We start from the raw sequence: 19,480 nt of genomic DNA, 5'->3' as shown, positions 1-19,480 counted from the left end.
GGGGTGGGTTTGCAATTGTGGTTTTCTATGAAAATGATCAGATATACATCATTCTGAGTGGGCTAGCCCCGGCCCCTTCAGGTCTACCTGTAGTGACAGGTCTCGTGTGTGTGTGAATGTGTGTGTGTGTGTGTGTGTGAATGTGTGTATGTTTGCAGGTGAGTGCATGGGATAGCCATGATCTCTCAGAGCTTTCACTGGAATGCTTGGATCTTGGATTTAACCTAACTGACTAGAGCTCCATGGTATCACCCTGGCTATGGCTTCAGCTACAGCAGATAGGGAGACCAGCATGCCTCAGTGACCCACTGAACCTGCGCAACCATACAAGCAAGATTTCAGTTGCCAAATCTCTGTAGAGATGTTACCTTGGAAACCACACTTACTTGCTTGCTTATTTATATGATTGGGCAGGTAGAGCTAGACTGAGAAAAAGGTGGTGTAAGAGATGAGAGCCAGAGCTGCATTTGCTTTGGTTAGACAAGACTCTCTAAGGCTTTATCAGTGTTCAGTTAGGAGCATGTGTTAATGACAGTAGCTGGTTGAGCTGCGCTGCACGCCGCCAGAAGCTTTGTTTAAAGATAGACAGATGGTAGAGCGGTGCCACAAGCCTTCTCTCTGATCACACAATACAGATTTTGGAACGCCTTTGGTCTGATAATGTTCTTGCTGTTCTGCCCAGCCCACCTATGTTTGAAAACAGTGAGGCCAGGCTACCCGTCTCTCCAAATCTGACCTATCTGACACTGACCCCAGCGCCTGGTAAAAGGCACAATGTTTTTTTTGTGGGTGTGGCTTTTCTACACTGCGCACTGGAGCCAAAGAAGGTCCACTGTGTAATGACCCATGGAGGGAATGGTGTGCTGTGGTAGCATAGCCTCTGTAGCCCACTCCACAGGATATACACTGCTGCACTGCCCCCAAAAACCCTCTGAGCTTTTGGTGAAAAAACACGCAATGTATTCCCTCCTGATGAACAGACAATGAACGGCTGCCCTTAGAATCTCTACAATAGAACCACGTTTACCCAAGGAAAGCCAAAGCTGAGGCCGGATTCAAATACGAATCAGTTTAATCTACAGGTACAAATCGTCAGATCGCCTCTGTATCCTCATAGATATGGCCGTGTGACCTGCCAGTAAAGTTTTGTCTTTAGTCTTTGATAATGATAATATAATGGCAAAATAATTTTACATGAATTTTACAAGACGGAAGGGATGTCTCACTCATTACAATCACTCTGGTTGTACCTTTGTTGTAATTTCTGTGCTGTCCCCACAGTCATACAGTACTGCAAGTAAATCTTTCAACAGGAATTAGACCTTGGCTCCGTATCCCTCTGGTAAACAGCCCATTAAAACTGCTCTACCAGGTTTGTCAGTGTCGCCCCTCTCATGGGTCACTTGGAAGAAATGTTTTCTCCCAATTTGGAATGCCTAGTTTTATTCAACTGCAACTCACTGCTACATCCTGTACTATCAATACAAGAGATTGCAGACAAGCACTGACCGCTCTGAAATGTACTGTCAAGCCACAAGTTGAGCTAGCACAGACACGAGACAAAGCTTTGCTCTTAATGTGCAGTTTCAGCAAGCAGACTCGTGGTGTCTAATTGACCTGTGGGGTCTGTTCATTGGTGCTGACGCACAGTTGGCTCCACTGAATGAGTACTGACCAATCCTTCACCACCCGAAGGGAATTCTGGGAGAGAACCTGCCCAGTTGTTTCATAATACTTCCAACCGACAGTGAGCAGCCAAGGACTCTGGCCTGCAGAGACGGCTGTGTCTCTCCTGTCATTTCATTTCCTGGGCTGTTATCAAAGATGGAACTCTAATTGAGAGTTTGAGGAGGGCTGAGAAGCGTTTCGGCGACACGCTTCTGTGTTTAGATAGTGATCAGCACTGTGGGCTTTGGCAGTAATGAGCTTGCTGTGACCCGCGCTCTGTTCATTATTCAAAGTCCTGCTACCAATTCTAGAAGTATAACCGCTCATTGTCACAGCGTGATAATGAATCTGCTACCTATCCGTCCCCAAGATATCTCTTATCTTCTCGCTCTATCTATAGAGTGTACGTCCTTCTTTCTGGCTTGTATGCAGAAACTGCCGGACTGTCTGGGAGAGGGTTCCTGCCAAGGTTATTATAGTTTTGTCTTTTCTATTACTTTGTGCTTGTATACTATTTTTCTATTTATTTTTTTGTTTCCAATTCAGTTTTGTTTCAGTTTAGCCTGTTTTATTTTTATATTGTTTATAGGTTCTGTGGGAGAATGCATGTTTCAATTGTAGTGCTGTATCAAGCATCAAGTATCTTTGCCTTAACATACAGTGAGCTCAATGATGTTTTGGACAAAGACAAATTTTTCCTTGATTTGGCTCTGTACTTCATTTTTTGATTAGTAATCAATTCACATGCGATTGAAGTGCGGATTCTCAGCTTTTATTAAAGGGTATTTTTATACATTCTGGTTTCACCGTGTATAAATTACACCATTGCACCATTATATTTTGGACAAATAGCTTCACGTGTTTTTATTAGTCAGGTGTACTCAATTGCTTTCTCAGTGCAGGAACAGAAGCATCTTATCTGCTAGATGTTTTACCACATGCCTCCAAACTCATTGGAAGGTGCTTCGTGCTACAGTAAGACTATGATCCCAAACATACTGCTAAAGCAAGAAATTAGTCTTTCAAAGCCAAAAACAGAAAAATTTTTGACTGGCCAAGTCATTCATCTGAACTTAATCCAAATGAACGTGTGTCATATGCTGAAGAGAAAACTTCAGCAACTACTCCTGAAACAAGCAGGAGCTGAAGATGGCTGCAGTACAGGCCTGGTCGAGCATCATGGTAGGACACTCTTGAAAAAGAGATTTTTAATTTCAGTGAGGATTTCCTGGTTAAATAAAGGTATAATAAATCACCAGAGAAGATACTCAGCACCTGGTGATGTCTATGGGTCACAGATTTCAAGCAGTCATTGCATGCAAAGTATATGCAACAAAGTATTAAACATGACACCTTTCATTTACATAACATTCGTATGTCCAAAAAATTATGGTGCCCTGAGATGGGGGGGGGGGGGGGGGGGGGGGGTGTATAAAAAAGTATCGCAGTTCATACATGATAAGCCAAAGTGAATAAAAATACCCTTAAATAAAAGCTCCAAATATGCACTTTACATTTTTACATTTTACAGTCAAATAAAGAAATAAAATATGTTGTTGTCCCAAACATTGTGGAGCTCACTGTGTACGTGTGTGTGTATATATATATATATATATATATATATATATATGTATATATATTTGTGTGTGTATGTAGAAAGAGAGAGAGAGACAGAGAGAGATAATTTAGATAATCTTATTTGCTCAAATGAACAACATTTTTAAATGACTGGTACATTTCACAGATTAAAGGGAACAATTATACCTCAATTTAAAACAGAGGCATAATTAAGATAGATCTTTTCAGCCACCACAGGCAAGGTTAAAAGCTTCTAACAATCAAGTAATTTAATCATGCACCTAACAAAACCTCATAAGTCAAATTAAAAGGTGCAGCACACTGTCGATAATCTATTTAAAGTAGCCCTGCCTGTGCTGTCACGGATAATTGCTACATACGTGTCAGATCCAGATTGGCCCGACCTCCAATCGCACAGCGGCCTAATACCACACCGCAGGCGGCATCTGTGTGCATGGTAAATGGACTGCATTTATATAGCGCTTTTATCCAAAGCGCTTTACAATTGATGCCTCTCATTCGCCAGAGCAGTTAGGGGTTAGGGGTTAGGTGTCTTGCTCAAGGACACTTCGACATGCCCAGGGCGGGGTTTGAACCAGCAACCCTCCGACTGCCAGATAATCGGTCTTACCTCCTGAGCTATGTCGCCTATCTGTGTCAGTCCTGACGCACCGGGCTATTGTCACCTTTGGCCCAGATCATGAAAGGTGCGCTTTGCTCCAGCCCCGAGCCTGGGCTGGACGAACTGGCTGACAAAACTGTGTGTTTCGTACCTCCTGATCACATCCGGCCAGGATGAGGAAGCCGGACGCAAAGCCGTGCAGATCTGCCGGTTTAAAACTGGATCCGAAACGGTGTTCCACACCATATGAGCTGCCGCTTTTTCCGACAATAGGCTTTGGAGTGTGGGCCTCTACCATGATAGCTATCAGAGCTTTATCACTGTATTAAAAGTACCACGTTTGAATGAGGGTAATGCGCATAATAGCATATTGCCATCTAGTGGCCACAACTCCCTAGAAGCCCGGCAGATGAGACAAAAAGCTTCTCATTTCTCCTCTTTCACCTGTGTTCTGGGGTTTAGCTGTATTCTTTTTGTGATGTACTCAACATTATCTCATAGCTGAAAGTGCCTTGCTCGCACTGTTGTGACTGATCATTCTTGCATGGATAGAAACAATGTTCTCCGTGGGATATCATGGGAACTCTGTGCGTCTTTTTCCACGCATACATGTCTACACATGCTAACATGCTGGTTGATCCAAATGCCGGGGCACGGGTCAGGTCCTTTGAGGAACGTGAGCCTGCTCTACAGCTGAGCTGGAGCAGTCAAGTTCTCTCAGGTCCACATGCTGTCATTTACAGCTATGTAGCTCACATTCTTGGCCATTGCTGGTCTTACCATGGAAACACAGGCTTGCTTTCTTAGAATGATTTTGGTTAGGAAACAGAGACCTGAGGCAGAGGTAATATGACTTATGTGATAAGCTGTTGGATACCTATAAGTCGTTATGCAGTCTGTGAACACTAAGTATTTGTGGAGGAACATGTTACCCTCACATTAACTATCATGGAGGATTTTCATGGAGGATGAGGGAGGGTGGGTGATGACAGGAAGAGGTAATATAAAGTTTTTAGTGGTAATTATTATGCGAAATATTGCAAAACGCAAGGCCCTTTATGCCTCATAAGTTCAGTGAGAAGAGGATTTTCCCCCAGGCCTTGAAAACAGTACTGGCAATACAGATTTGAGTAGTTGACCCATGGCAAAAGCATTATGGGTAAATTCAAATGCAACTTTAAAAGAAAAATGTTCAGAGCATTGCACGACTCCATGGTATCCACGCAAAATCCACAGGAGCTGTAGTCTGCTTTGACCCACTACACTGTTGTAGGTCAGCACCTGAGAAATAGGAGCAGGCTTGTGCTAACAGCCTACTGGAGCAAAGCACCTTCTCATGCACAAGAGGGTGAAGGGAGAGGGGGAATGGTGCTTCCTTGCCGCCCAGTCAGCCGCACCACTGAAGGCCTGTCAGCCCACTAAAGACTGCTGCTGAGCGACTCCGCTGGGACGGCAGGAAGCCGATAGGTTACCGTGAAAGGGCTTCTGCGCCGGTAAGTGTGCGTGCTCCTGTGAAGGGAGAAGAAGGGGGAAGAGAAGGTGAGCACTTCACAACCCTGGAGGCCCTCAAGCTGCGACCGAGGCCCCATCCTTGAAATAATGACACCCCCCCCCCCCCCACCCCCAGCACTGCAGCGCCTCTCACCCCCCCCCCCCCCCCCCCAAGCTGACAGCGCAGCCACGGCACAACGTTTTCCCAGCGTTGTGCAAGCGTTGCGAGCGCGCCGTGCCCCGCGTAGGCAGGAACGCACGTCCCGATTCCTCCGAGCACGAAGTCCTCTGGGCCACGGCCGGCCTTTCTCCTGATGGGACTCAATTAGCGTCTCCTGATGATCCGCAGAACCCGCGCTGCAAAGCTGCCAGCGGGACGTCAGCCGGGGCTGCGTGCCTTCGGAATGTTAAAACCCTCCCCTTCTCCCGTCGTCTGAGAAGTCACTCCAGGCCCCGGTGTGACCTACATTACTCGCTATCTGCAGAGGAGCAGATCAGATTCTCTTTGCCAGCCCTGACTTCAGGAAGGCTTTGCGTCGCTGTGGGATGTATCGAGGTCCACCGCGAGGCCTTCTGGGGCAGTCCGGTCTTTTTTCTTGGCCTTAATTAGATTTAATAGCCGGCCCACAGATCGAGCTTCTATTCACGTTTTGGCCTTAGGCGAGCCGGCGAATCACTAACCGAACGCGAGCCGTAGCGCTGGTCGGCGCCAGTGGCGCCAGCCGTCCCCAAGCACGCTACGGTCAGCATCCGGCAGAGCGGTGAATGCAAAGCGCAGAATGATTAATCAGGTTTACAAGATTTAAAAACAACTTAATTAAAAGTATTTTAGGGGCTAAAGAACAATTGCGGCGATACTGAATGAACAGAGTAACTCGGGGTGTCATGTTATTAGAAAGTAAGTGACTGCGGTCCAGCACATTGCTGCAGGGCAGAATATAAGCTTCCTCAGCAATCTGAGCCATTACCGGCTCCCCTCAGCCATGACCTGATGCATTTTTTTCTTTCAGAAGGCAAGCTGGTGCCATTATTATTTTATCGCAATCGTTTATTTATTTAATGTAACACCCCCCACAAGCTAATTGAATGCCAAAACAACAACTAGCTATGCATACATGCACACTGAATTTGTAAGAAGGACTGAGTAGCAAATTAAACATGATGTAAACATGTAAGGCACTCAGGACTTTGCAGTCCAGCGTGGAAGTAATCAAAATCCAAGAGAATCACACAATCAGACATTAGACTTCCGCACCGCCTTACACTATAACTGAAAGTTGAATGAAACAAACCATCAAAAATATTTAAAAATGATCTTTATCAACATCCATCCATTCCATCCATTATCTATACCCGCTTATCCTGGGCAGGGTCGCAGGGGGTGCTGGAGCCTATCCCAGCATGCATTAGGAGGCACGAATGGACAGGCCGCCAGTCTATTGCAGGGCACACACACTCATACTTACTCGGAGTCTCCAATTAGCCTACCCGCATGTCTTTGAATATGTCCGAACATAGGGAGAACACCCCCTTTATCAACATATGAAAGATATTCTCATGGGAACATTTTTAACTTAAACCAAGGAGTAATTGGATCGTGTAGTGAACAACAGTTAGTGATTTTCATCAAAGTAAAATTTCATTAATGCAGCAGGTCTAGACAATTACTCTGTAAAAAATGAACCAATTGAAACTTTAACCTTTCCAATAAAGGTCAGACATCACATAAAATAATTGAGAATATTATTTTTTTTAATCACAATATTCACTCATGTAGTCTCACATTAACTAACTTCACCAATGCAGTCTCTTTGCTCTAATTTGAGCAAAAATGAGACTGGAAATCATCATGATTACTTCCTTTAGGAAACAATTTGTTGGTTAAAAACCACTTTCCCAGAATTTAACCAGGCAAAGGGAGATTTGTTATATGTTGCCCAAAGAATATGTTGGCGGGATTCAGTTGGCAGTTATAGCAGTGTTTTTTGCTTGTTGTCTATTGCCTGTGGCTGCACTATGGGTATGTATGATTGGGTCTACTCCACACTGGCTCTGTGTCTGCATGTCTTGTGGCAATAAATAAATATACAAAATGCTCAATTAAATTTGTTGAGAAGCGACTGAAATATCATCAATTCAATAAATAGAAATAAAAATAATGTGTTTTAAGTAATTTATTTTTAAAAATTAAAATATTACAATGTAAAATATTACATGTAAAATGTTACATTGCACATGTGAAAAAATTTGTATCATCCAAAATCAAAGGCTAACTCTCATCCGAAAATTTTCAGAAGCTCCTGAACATAAATCTAATCTTGCCTCCCAACACTTACTCTAACCTAAGCCAAACTGAAATTTGTAGCCCAAAAACCTCATTTGAGCCCTAGAAATAATCTTAAATGACTTTAAAGTATTGTGTCCTAGTGTACACAGACACAGTGCTACATCCCACAAGTTAAATAATTTAGACCATCCAATATCAAACACTAACCCTTTCCCTAACCATTTTCAAAGGTTGCCTCAGCCTTAACACTTATCATGTCATAACCCTGAACCTAACCCTCGCCAAACCATAGTTTGAACTTTAGAACTTAATTCTAGATCAGGTTGTTGTCTTTTACTGTATATCTAAATTTTCTATTAAAATAGATTATAAGCAATTGAAATATCGCAAATCCAATAAAGGAAATACAAACCCTTATCATTTTCAAACCAATGTATTTGAAGTTATTTCTTTTGTGAAAAGAAATAACTTCAAACATGAACATGACTCTAATCTTGCCTCAACCCCAACACCTATTGATTTTCCAACCCTCACCCAAGACAACCCCAAATCTGAACCTTAAAAAATTACAGCTTTAGGAATTTTAAATATCTTATTTTTCAATTAACTTTGTGTACCATTTATCATGAATGTCTTCAAACCAAAGGCATAGGTTTCATTTCTGGGGAAACACACTGCTGAAGCATACTAGCTAGACTAGCAATTAATTCATATGAAAATATTGGGGCTGACATATCTCATTGTCTCCCCCCAAACCTACAAATATATTTCAAACAAATTTTCATTCGTTTTCCATCGGGGTTGCCTTGACATAAGAGTATATAGTATATGTCTCTCACTGAAACAGATTTCTCATTAATCTCTTCATATATATTCACATGTCTGTTCAATAGAAAATTATTTCCTATCCAACTGAATGAAAAATGAAAAATTACATATTTAAAATTTTTGCTGTTTTTCTCTTGGACAAAATACTCTTAGTTTTAGTTTTTCACTATTTGTCCAGTGAAGTACATTTTTCATCATAATTAATGTATAACATATTTACATTTATTGAGCTCACCAGGAATCCTATATCCTGTATCGGCAGGAAGTAGGTGTTAAAAATAAGTTATATGTGTCATATAACTGTATTTAGCCACACAGCTACAGATTTATCTGGGTTATCGACTGATGGTAGCCTTTAGGCATGGTCCCCCTTCATGCTTCCTTGTTATATATGACAATTATTATGTCTGTGGGTGTTTTAGAATTCAATGTGACTCATCAGGCCATTGATTCCAACCAAAAAGGAAACATCTCGACAATTTCTTTGGCAGGGCTACAGTAAGATGTAAAAACAGGAGCAGGAGGGTACTATCAAGACCATGTCTTCTTGTAATGTACAAAGCATGACAATGGATTTTAAAGGCATACTATGCCAGATATTTAATCTTACTGTGGTCCTGTGTTATTAAGCAAAGAAGTCTACTCAACCATCTTCAACCCTGCCCACTCACTTCCGTTTTTATACTTTATATCTGTTTTTATACTGTTTATATTTTTATATCTCCATTTTTCGATAGCTATCACATCGAGGAAAATCTATTTCAAGTTTGACTTTGGCTATTGTACAGCTTGTTGTTTCTCTTTGTTGTGTGTTCCACAATTGCAGTAGCTGGCTAGTTATAAAAGCTTTGCCGAAACCTGATCCCACCCCACAGGCCCTGTAGCCACACCCCCTACCCCCCACACAGAAATCAGCATCACACCCAGAAATGTCCCACACACATTTTAGAAGAAGGAATACAGGCAGAGGAGCACGAATTTGGCTAATGGGTACCAATGCATCATAGATATGATTGAGCATGCTTATTTTATAATATTTTTAAGGTTAAAATCCTGCATAGTATGCCTTTAAAGGTGATTGTTTTCTCAGTTGCTTATTATATTTTAGCCATCTGACCTCTTTTTGTTTTTGGGCAAAAGACACCATAGGAGACATCAGAAATCCTGTATGGGTGTTAAGAAGGTGTGGTAAAGCAGTAATGTATTTCGGTGAGAGATGTGCCTCTCCAATTAACTCGCACAATATGTTAACAAAATGAGCTAAACTTGACTGCAAAGTCACAGTTTGTAATCAGCATTTTCCAATCAGAAGACTCCCTGCTCGAAGACTCGAATAACCAATCCAATGTTAGTTTGCAATGTTTCATTAATAATAACAATTACTACTCACATTTTTAGCTACCTACATAATGTAAAAAGCCTTGTAACCCTAATGTTTCATGAGTTATTTGTGTTGTATGAATTCTGTTTCCCTTTGTCTCAGCCGGCTCAATCAAGGATCCTGAGGAGATAGGCTGAAGGGAAGGGGAGGAGTTCAGAAAATGGAGGGAAAAAGTGGAAAGAAGAAGGGCGTGGCTGGTTAAGGTAGAGAGAGGACACAATTGACAGAACTAGGATTCTGTTGCTTAGAGGCCTAGTTTTATCTCTGTTTTCAAGGAGCAGATCTGCTAGAAGGTCTTGAGAAAAGATCTGTATACAAAAGGTTGAAGAACTTCATTCATGTGGATTATTGGATTCTTCGGATTACCATGACTGTTGGATTCCATGGACCTGTTTTCTTGTTTGACGCTCCTCGTGGGACCCTACTAATCGTGGAGACTTGGGTGAGATCAACATTTTTGCTGTTTTCGTTTTGCCAGAACATTTTTTGGTTTACGATTTTGGATTGTATATATCTTTATTTTACTTTGGAATCTTTTTTGTGGAATATATAAGCGCCTGGGACTTTATTACTGGGGAAACTGAAATTACAAAAAAAGATGGAAGGTTTGCATGGTATGGATGTGAACAATACTGGTGTCTTTTTTGAATGTTTTGTTGTTGGAAGAAACCCATGGATTAATATAGTTTGGTTATGATAATTGGGTCCTCCCTTTAATTTCTGTGAGCGACTGGCAAAAAGCTAGAGAAATGTTATAGCCTAAAATTTGGTTTTATTTTGAGTCATTCATGAAGATGAGGGAAAGTGTTTTATCTCAGTTATAAAGAGGATCTAAGGATATAATGGTTAAATGAAGTGGCTTAAATTGTATGAGACTGCGCTCATCTAGCCTGCTATTACTACAATAGTATAAAGGCCATCTAGTAAATAAAGAAATAAACTGTCCACCAAACGTCTTAAATTTTAAATATCAACACATTTCTGTGTCAAACATTGTTTGCAAATTATAAATTATGAATAGTTTGTATCATTGTGGTTAGTGGTTTTATGCAATGATTGCACAGAATATTATAACTAAAGAATATTGTAACCTAAAATCTCATCTAATCCTTTGTAACAACCAAATACTTATCTGATGTGGGTAAGCTCATACAAATCTAAAGTAGAAAATGTGTTTTTTGTCTATTAGCATAATTTCTTAGTTTGATGCCTACACTATATTGCCAAAGGCATCTGAACACCCCTTGGTCTGGGGCTGTTTTCCATGGTTTGGGCCCCTTAGTTCCAGTGAAAGCTAATCTTAATGCTGCAGCATGCAATCACATTCTAGACAATTCTGTGCTTCCCTGACAGTTTGGGGAAGGCCCTTTCCTGCTTCAGTATGACAATGCCCCCGGGCACACAGCGAGGTCTATAGAAATGGTTTGTCAAGAATGATGTTGAAGAACTTGACAGGCCTGTACAGAGCCCTGACCTCAACCCCATCTAACTCCTTTTGGATCAATTGGAAAGCCAGCTGTGAGTCTGGCCTAATCATCCAGTCAGTGCCCACCCTCATTAATGTTCTTATGGCTGAATGGAAGCAAATCCCCAGAGCAATGCTCTAACGTCTAGCATAAAGCCTTCCCAGAAGGATGGAGGTTGTTATAGCAGCAAAGGATGGACTAACTTCATATTAATTCCCACTATTTTGGATGAGATGTTAGATGTCAGGTGACCATATACTTTTGGCCATGTATGTGTAGATTTTCCATATTGTATTAATGTGATGACACTGCTGAATATGAGAATAATATTTTACAACTGATACCAATACATAATGCTTGATTACTGTTGACAAAAAAAAAATTACTATGCAATCTGTAATGAGGAAATGTGACAAGTAATAATACCATTGCAATTCACAGATTCTGCTGATGTGTAAACACAATTTGAAATGGAAAGTTTGAAATAGATTATTTTATTGAAGATGAGTTATAATCACTGAGTGTCCATGTGGCTTAATTAGAACAGATTTGAATGTTTAAAAAAAAAAACATAAAATTTGAGACTAGATTTTGAATGTTATACTACTGCTCTTTTCCAAATTTACTATCAGTGTTGTGACTTATGGGTATTAATTTATGTGGTTTAATGCCTATAATAAGTGCCAGTCTTTATTTAGTTGTTTAAAATGACTTGAATTTTACATAGAATGGATTATATTATGTCTTGTATAATATATATTATATATATCTGACATGCATTTTTAACATTCCAGTGGTTTGACCAATCATTGACCTAGTCCTGCCAAATACATGATTAAAAGCAAGTTGCCAGTGTGTTCTGGGCTCAATATATGGAGTGAGTCACCATGATTTTAACAAATGGGTATCTTACACTAAATAGCCGGCATCGGACTGCATTATGAAACACAGCTTGAATTTTAAATAGTCAAACTGAAATTAGCAAAATACTTCCCGTGTCTCTGTTATGTGTTCATGCACTTGCACAGTGCCAATGTTTCTATTAACACATCCCCTACTGCAGACTACAAAATTACCAAATGTGGCGCAGCCAAGAGATATTCCATTTGTGTGAGATCAAACTAGCAATTCTACTCGTGCCCAGGAGCATTTGTGTTTGTGCTGTCACCAAAATAGGCCCCATCAGAGCATGTGAGTGGAGCGGAGTTAGGAGTGGAGCAGACGTAATTTGACTGGAGCACAGAGCGGGGTTTCAGACGATAGAGCATCGGTCATTTCCCTCCCAATTTCGCTCAAATATCGCTAACTCACAGGCTTTGCACTTGAGCAGGCAGAAAGCTTGGCTCAGTGGGCCTACGGTGCCAGCCCATTTTCCCAACTCCTAACCCATAGCAGTCAGAGAATGTGGTGATATTGTCCTGTTCCTGTATCTAGTAGGGGTGCGAATCACCAGGTACCTCCTGATTCGATTCGATTCAAATACTATTATTAGGACTACGATTTGATTATTGAATGATTCTTGATACACCAAGATCCATTCATCCAACCATTATCTATCTATCCGCATATTCCTGATCAGGGTGCTGGAGCCTATCCCAGCATGCATTAGGCAAGGAAACCCATGTGGACACAAGGTGCATCAAGATTTTATAATAAGTTTGATGCATCACAAAAATCAGTCAATTGTAAAGCTCTGAACACTTCATGTGTATCAATACGAAAAGGCTGCCAGTAATTGATAAGACGGATGTCTTCACAAAATACTAGATGACTGCAGATAGCTATACCTCTAGTTCTCTCCTCCCTCAACATTCTATTGGGTATCATGTCTATCCATTGACCTTTGAACTCATTACACTAGTATAACAGTGGCTGTTAGTCAGTGTTGTATTAGGTTTCTCGTATGCTCACCGCATGGATGTAGCTACAGTAGCTTCTGTACCTGAGCTAGAGGACCTGTATTACCATTCAGATAGCATTAGTAGCAATTCCTTAGCCTTTTAAGTGTTCACGCCTTTATAGTACAGGACTTACCGCTCAGAAGTTATTCCAGTAAAGATAATAAAGACCGTTATCGTTGCTGTCATTTTTTTTACCACACACATCTTCATTGTTATCACTGCATAAAACTATTTCAAATCAATAGGAAATGATCACATAATTTAATAAATGAAACTATGGAAAGTGCAACAGCGCAGCATTTAGGTAGTAGTGTTGAAATGTCAAAAGTTCAAAAGATGCTGGTCCACATGCTCTGGTATGTGTCCTGATGTCCCCTACAGTCTTACTGCTGAGATAGTTCCCATAATAAAATGACACTTTTGGTTGTACAGAATCGAGAATCAAACAGAATCAAAGATTTCGACAAATAAAAATGGGAAAAGAATTAAAATATTAAAGAAATATAACTAGGGTAAGTGCAACAATGCAGATTTCACTGGTAAGTGTTGAAATGTCTAAGTTCTGGTTCAAGAACAGGAGCTGGTCCACATGCTTTGGTGTGTGTGCTTCGTTGTGCTGTCACAATGTCCCCTGCAGTGGAGAAGATTCTCTCTGCCAAGACACTTGTACCTGGAATGCACTTGGCTAGAAGAGGAAACACTGCATCATGGACACTCCACCAGTTGATGAGGTCTTCTGAGAGAGGAAGTGGTGGAGCCCCGTGGTATTTTTTTTAAACCTACTCTTTAGCCCTCATAATGACAGACTTGGGAAAAACTCTAACTTCAGTGAAGGCCTGCCCTAGCAGATTCACAAGCGAAGACAATGCCTTTATCCTGGAGGGAGGGCCTTCATCCTGCTCCTCAATGATCGCTGGCTCAGGATATCATCTTCTGGATTGTTGTTATTCACATCTCACTGGACAGAAAGCACAGCTCAAATTAGCCTCATTAAATTTAAGAATTAATTTACATACACTTCCCTGAGGATAACATCATAGCCAGCATTACCAAAACACATGAGAATATCCATACAGTGAATTAAGTATTCCCTTTGCCCATCCAGTGAGCACCCCAACCTCCCGGGACAAACTCACGGCTACACTGACCTCCTTCGAGATGCTGGAGGACTCTGATGTACTGAAACTCATCACTTCTCATTGCGCAACCACCTGTCCACTTGACCCCATCCCATCTACAGTCCTCCAATCCATTTCCAGAGAGATCCGTCCCTATCTGTCCTCCATTGTTAATCCCTCCCTTGCCTCTGGTCATGTTCCCTCTGATTTTAAGATGGCTCGCGTTACCCTACTTCTCAAAAAACCCACCTCAGACCCCTCTGATGTAATTAATTATCGACCTGTATCGCTTCTACCTTTTCTGTCCAAAACCCTTGAGCGAGCAGTGCTTAAACAACGAACCTCTTTTCTCCATCAGAACGACCTACTAGACCCTCACCAGTCTGGCTTCCGATCCAGGCACTCAACAGAGACTGCCCTCCTGGCTGTGATGGAGGCACTCGCCACTGCAAGAGCCTCACGCCTCTCCCCTGTCTTGATCCTCCTTGACCTGTCTGCAGCATTCGACACGGTCAACCACAAAATACTCCTCTCCACCTTGGCTGACATGGGCATTGCTGGGACCGCCCTGTCTTGGTTTGCTTCCTATCTTGCAGATAGGTCCTACCAGGTCACCTGGATGGGGTCTGCCTCTGCTTCTCATCCCCTTGTTACGGGAGTATTGCAGGGATCTGTACTGGGTCCTCTGCTGTTCTCCATATACACCAAATTTCTTGGTTTAGTTATTAATTCACACGGCTTCTCCTATCATTGTTATGCAGACGACACGCAACTCTTCTTTTCTTCCCCCCCCCCCCCCCCCCGCCTCACAGGTTGATGATAAGATATCTTCCTGCCTGGCTGACATCGCTGCCTGGATGGCTAGCCACCACCTGAAGCTCAACCTCAACAAAACTGAGCTGCTGTTCTTCACATACAAAACCTCCCTACTACGTGAGCTCTCAATTACGGTTGATGGTACCACAGTAACTCCCTCTCACTCTGCAAAGAGCCTGGGGTTGTCCTGAATGATCAGCTGGACCTCAAGGAGCACATCAATGCAACATCACGGTCCTGCAGATTCCTTCTGTACAACATCAGAAGGATTCGACCATACCTGACTACGCACTCCACCCAGCTGCTTGTCCAGGCTACGACGACCTCCCGCCTTGATTACTACAACTCTCTCCTTGCAATCCTGCCAGCTTGTGCCACACAGCCACTACAGATGATTCAAAATGCCGCTGCCCGACTCTTCTACAACCTTCCCAAATTCTCCCACTTCACTCCTCTGCTGTGGTCACTCCACTGGCTACCAGTCGCTGCCAGGATCCGGTTCAAAATCCTGAGCCTTGCCTACACTGCAGCCAACAGAATGGCCCCTATCTACTTGCAGGACATGATTCGATTCTATACGTCTGCTCGACCACTCCGCTCTGGAGCAGCAGGGCACTTTGTACCCACTCCCACCCGAGTAAAGGGATCACAGAGCTTCTCCACCCTAGCTCCCCAGTGGTGGAATGAACTCCCTGTGCCTCTTCAAACCTCTCCCTCACTACCCATCTTCCGCCATGGTCTGAAGACTCATGTCTTCAGACTATACCTGGACTAACTACCACCAATCTGTATATCATTTCACTTTAAATCCCCCCCTTTCATGACACTCGTTACATGTACCCCATTCCAGCACTTTTTGTTAATTTGTATTTGTCCTAATATTGTAGCTTGTTCTTCTGCCTAGTTGGCTGGGCAGAGGTTAGGTCAGAATAGTGTTCACTGTGTGAACTAAACTGTGTTCTTGGCTAGAAATAGCTGTACGAAATAAGTATTGTATCTTACTGAACCTGTGTTTTGTAGTTGTCCATGACTATGAAATGCACTTTTGTACATTGCTTAGGATAAAAGCGTCTGCCAAATAAATGTCATGTAAGTAATGACATTACTCCTCTATATATAAAATGATTTAAGTTGCTTTGATTAAAGTTTGGTCTCTTAGCTTAATATTAAAAGCCAATAATGATATTTTATAATTTCCTGGTCAACTCAACTATTAAGCTGTTACTATTTCATCATGCAATTTAATTTTATCATCACAATGATAATGGAAGAATTACCTCCAATGCTGCAGCCTCAGCAATCACTTAATATGTCTCCTCTGTTTGCTCTTATGAAAGAGACGGTAGTGTCTTGAACCTTGGGTCAAGAGCAGAGGCTGTGTACAGTGGGTTTTTCTCAAGCACAGTGGTGTACCTCTCACTGAGGTCTTCATCGATCTTCACTGCTTTATTTCCTGGGCCGCATGTGACTCTCCATCGCTGTCCTCTGCGTCTTGGAGGAGTTTAGTTTGTAGAGGAGCAATCACAGAGAGCGTGGGGGTGCTCATTTCTGACAGAACAGTGGCAGGTTCACCAGCTGCGTAGGACAGTATTGGGGCGCGGCTCTTGTAGCGACCGGCAGCAGTAGGTCATTGTCTCGTCCTGTTGTCTACGTTTTTCAGTACGCCTGTTTGTGTTACAATTCCAGTAGACGGCTGGTGAGTTACTACTAAGGTTCTTTCATCAAGCTTGAGGCCCTGACTATGTCCTCAGCATTCCACACGTCTGTTTCACTCAGCGTGCAGATGGCAGCTTCTCTTCTCCACACCTGGGTGGTGCATATCGCCGGCTGCTGTTCAAGGAACCGGCTGAGCATCTCATATGCACTGTTCCACCTCATACTCATGTTAGTCTTCAATTTATGGCAAGGAAGCTCTAGTTTCCTCTGCTTCGGGTTCCAAGATGTGTTTTGCTGTGGTGCTGCAGTGAAAGAACGCAGTGACACACCTCACCCTGTCCAGCAGTCTTGACATGGTGGGCAGCATAAGGGCTCGCTGAGATGGCAGGTAGAGGGTGTGTGCGTAATGTTTCACACGCAGCAGGAATTTGCCCAACTGTGCAGCAACAATCATATCTGAGGCATTACCGGCAACGAGAACCGAATCTTTTTCGTGAGCTGCCGCTCCTCTGACACGCACTGCTGCAGTCTGGCCATATTTGCACACGTACGTCTTTCGTACGTCGCCCTTGTTTGCAGAACTTGAGAGACGAGTTGCCAATCATGGGTGAAGTGGTGCGCTGTGATAGTGACGAATGAGTCCGTTGCTCTCGAGGTCCATGCGTCACACGTAAGTGCAACCCTGCCAGCCTGACTCAGTGATTCCTTGACTTTAGCCACGTCTGGTAGTAAAGCCTGGGTATCATCGTTTTGGTAAAAAAAAATGATGAGACAGGATTACATATCTATTCTCATCTGCTTTCAGCATACAGCAAAATCTGTTGCACAGACTCAAATCTTTCGAGATGAAGTATGCTACCGACTTAGTTATTTTCTTTGCTCACTCACAGTTGGGTGTAAGTTTTCCAAGAACTTGATCCAGAGTGTGTTCATTGCTGGCAACAACAGGATGTTGTTTTTCCTCTATCTCTGGGTGAAACTGCACTATGCGATTCCATGTATTTCTGGTATTCCTACAATATCTGCGATTTGTGTGGTCAAGCTTACATACTATGTGACTGTTTTCAAGTTCCTTCTTCAGTTTAATCTGAAATGTGATAAAACCTGAAATGTGCCCACCCTTTTGCTTTTAATGCAGATGGAGCAGGATGAATCTCTGTTTCTTCAGCCTCTGCCATGCTATCATTCTACAAACAGCTCGAGATGACAAGGAAGCATCTGCATCTCAAACTTCATTTCTGAACTCCGTTCTTTCGTCACTGCAGCATCTACTGTTGGGTTTAAAATCGCATCACATCCTTACCGATGTTGGCATAAAAACACAATGAAACCCAGAAAACTAAAACAAGATATTCAATGTTTGAAATTTGTGCATTTATGCAGAATAACAAAATGTATAATTGTGATTATTACACTAATCACATTTTTCTCCCACCTCTAGTATCTAGTTCATAATTTCTGTGTCTAGTCCATAATTCTTCATCTATATTGAATGTATTAAATATAGGTAGCCTCAAATCTCATTGAAACATGTATTCCTCAAAGTCACAGACTCTCCAGTAGGGGAGAGTCACTATAAATGTGACACATCATAAATGTAACATGGTCAATAAGTTTTTGTACTCTGCTGCTACAGTAGCCATTTCAGCTTTGTACATGCATAATTTAGTCCCCTACGGTGTGCCAAAGAACAGAGAAATTTGACAACCTTTGTGGGGATATATTTCTTAAACTGTTAATGAGCGACATAAGTAAACATCTGTAGTAATTTTCCAATATAAGGCATTTTTATTTACAACAAATCAAATCATACATAATTTGAAGCAGTCATCTGTCCTTGAAAAGTTAGTATGGTTTTCTGAGTGAATTCTAGCAGGAATTCTTTGTTAGGTGACCAAAAATACATGATGTTACAATTATGCCGCCTCTGAGTTGCTATAACAAACATGCTTTTTTTTTTTGCTGTTATATGTTATATACCATATAAAGAGAAAAGGATAGGGCTGGTATCCAGGGTGGTCATGGAGAGGGTTTTAGATTTGGAGATTAGGGACACTAGATGGTGTTGATAACCATCTACATGTAGTGTCCTTTTTAGGTAAACCATAGACATTTTAAATAATGTTTAATATTTGTTCAAGGAATTAATTTTACTCATCAACAAGTTTGACTTTTCAAGTTAGTTCAGTGTTTAATGTTAAAGGCATACCGTGCAGGATTTTGTGTTTGAAAATTTTATAAAATTTGTTAAGGCATTTCTATGATACACTGGCAATCTCAGTCTTAACACACTTTAGCCAAATTTGTGCACCTGGTACCCGTATTTGTTATTATAAAATGTGTTCAGGACATTTCTGGGCTTGCTGCTCTTTTCTGTGTGGGGAGGGGTGGGCGTGGCTACAGAGCCTGTGGTTTGAGATCAGATTCCAATGAAGCGTTTGTTGCTAGTGTGCTGCCATGGCAGATGCTAAGTGCCCTAAATACAGCAAAGCAAAAAGACGAGCCGACAGGGCTCATTCGAGTCAACCTTGGAATTACTTTTCTTCAGTGGTGTCAGAGGAAGTTTGCCAAGGGGATGAAAAGCCACGTGGAGTTGACCTATTTTGTGTTGGACCTGTAAGTAACCTTACTTTTAGCTAGATTTCTTAAGCAGCAAGATGCCTGAGGT

This window comes from Anguilla anguilla, chromosome 2 (assembly GCF_013347855.1).
Source record: "Anguilla anguilla isolate fAngAng1 chromosome 2, fAngAng1.pri, whole genome shotgun sequence".
Lineage (NCBI taxonomy): Eukaryota > Metazoa > Chordata > Actinopteri > Anguilliformes > Anguillidae > Anguilla > Anguilla anguilla.
Note: the sequence above shows the minus strand (reverse complement) of the source record.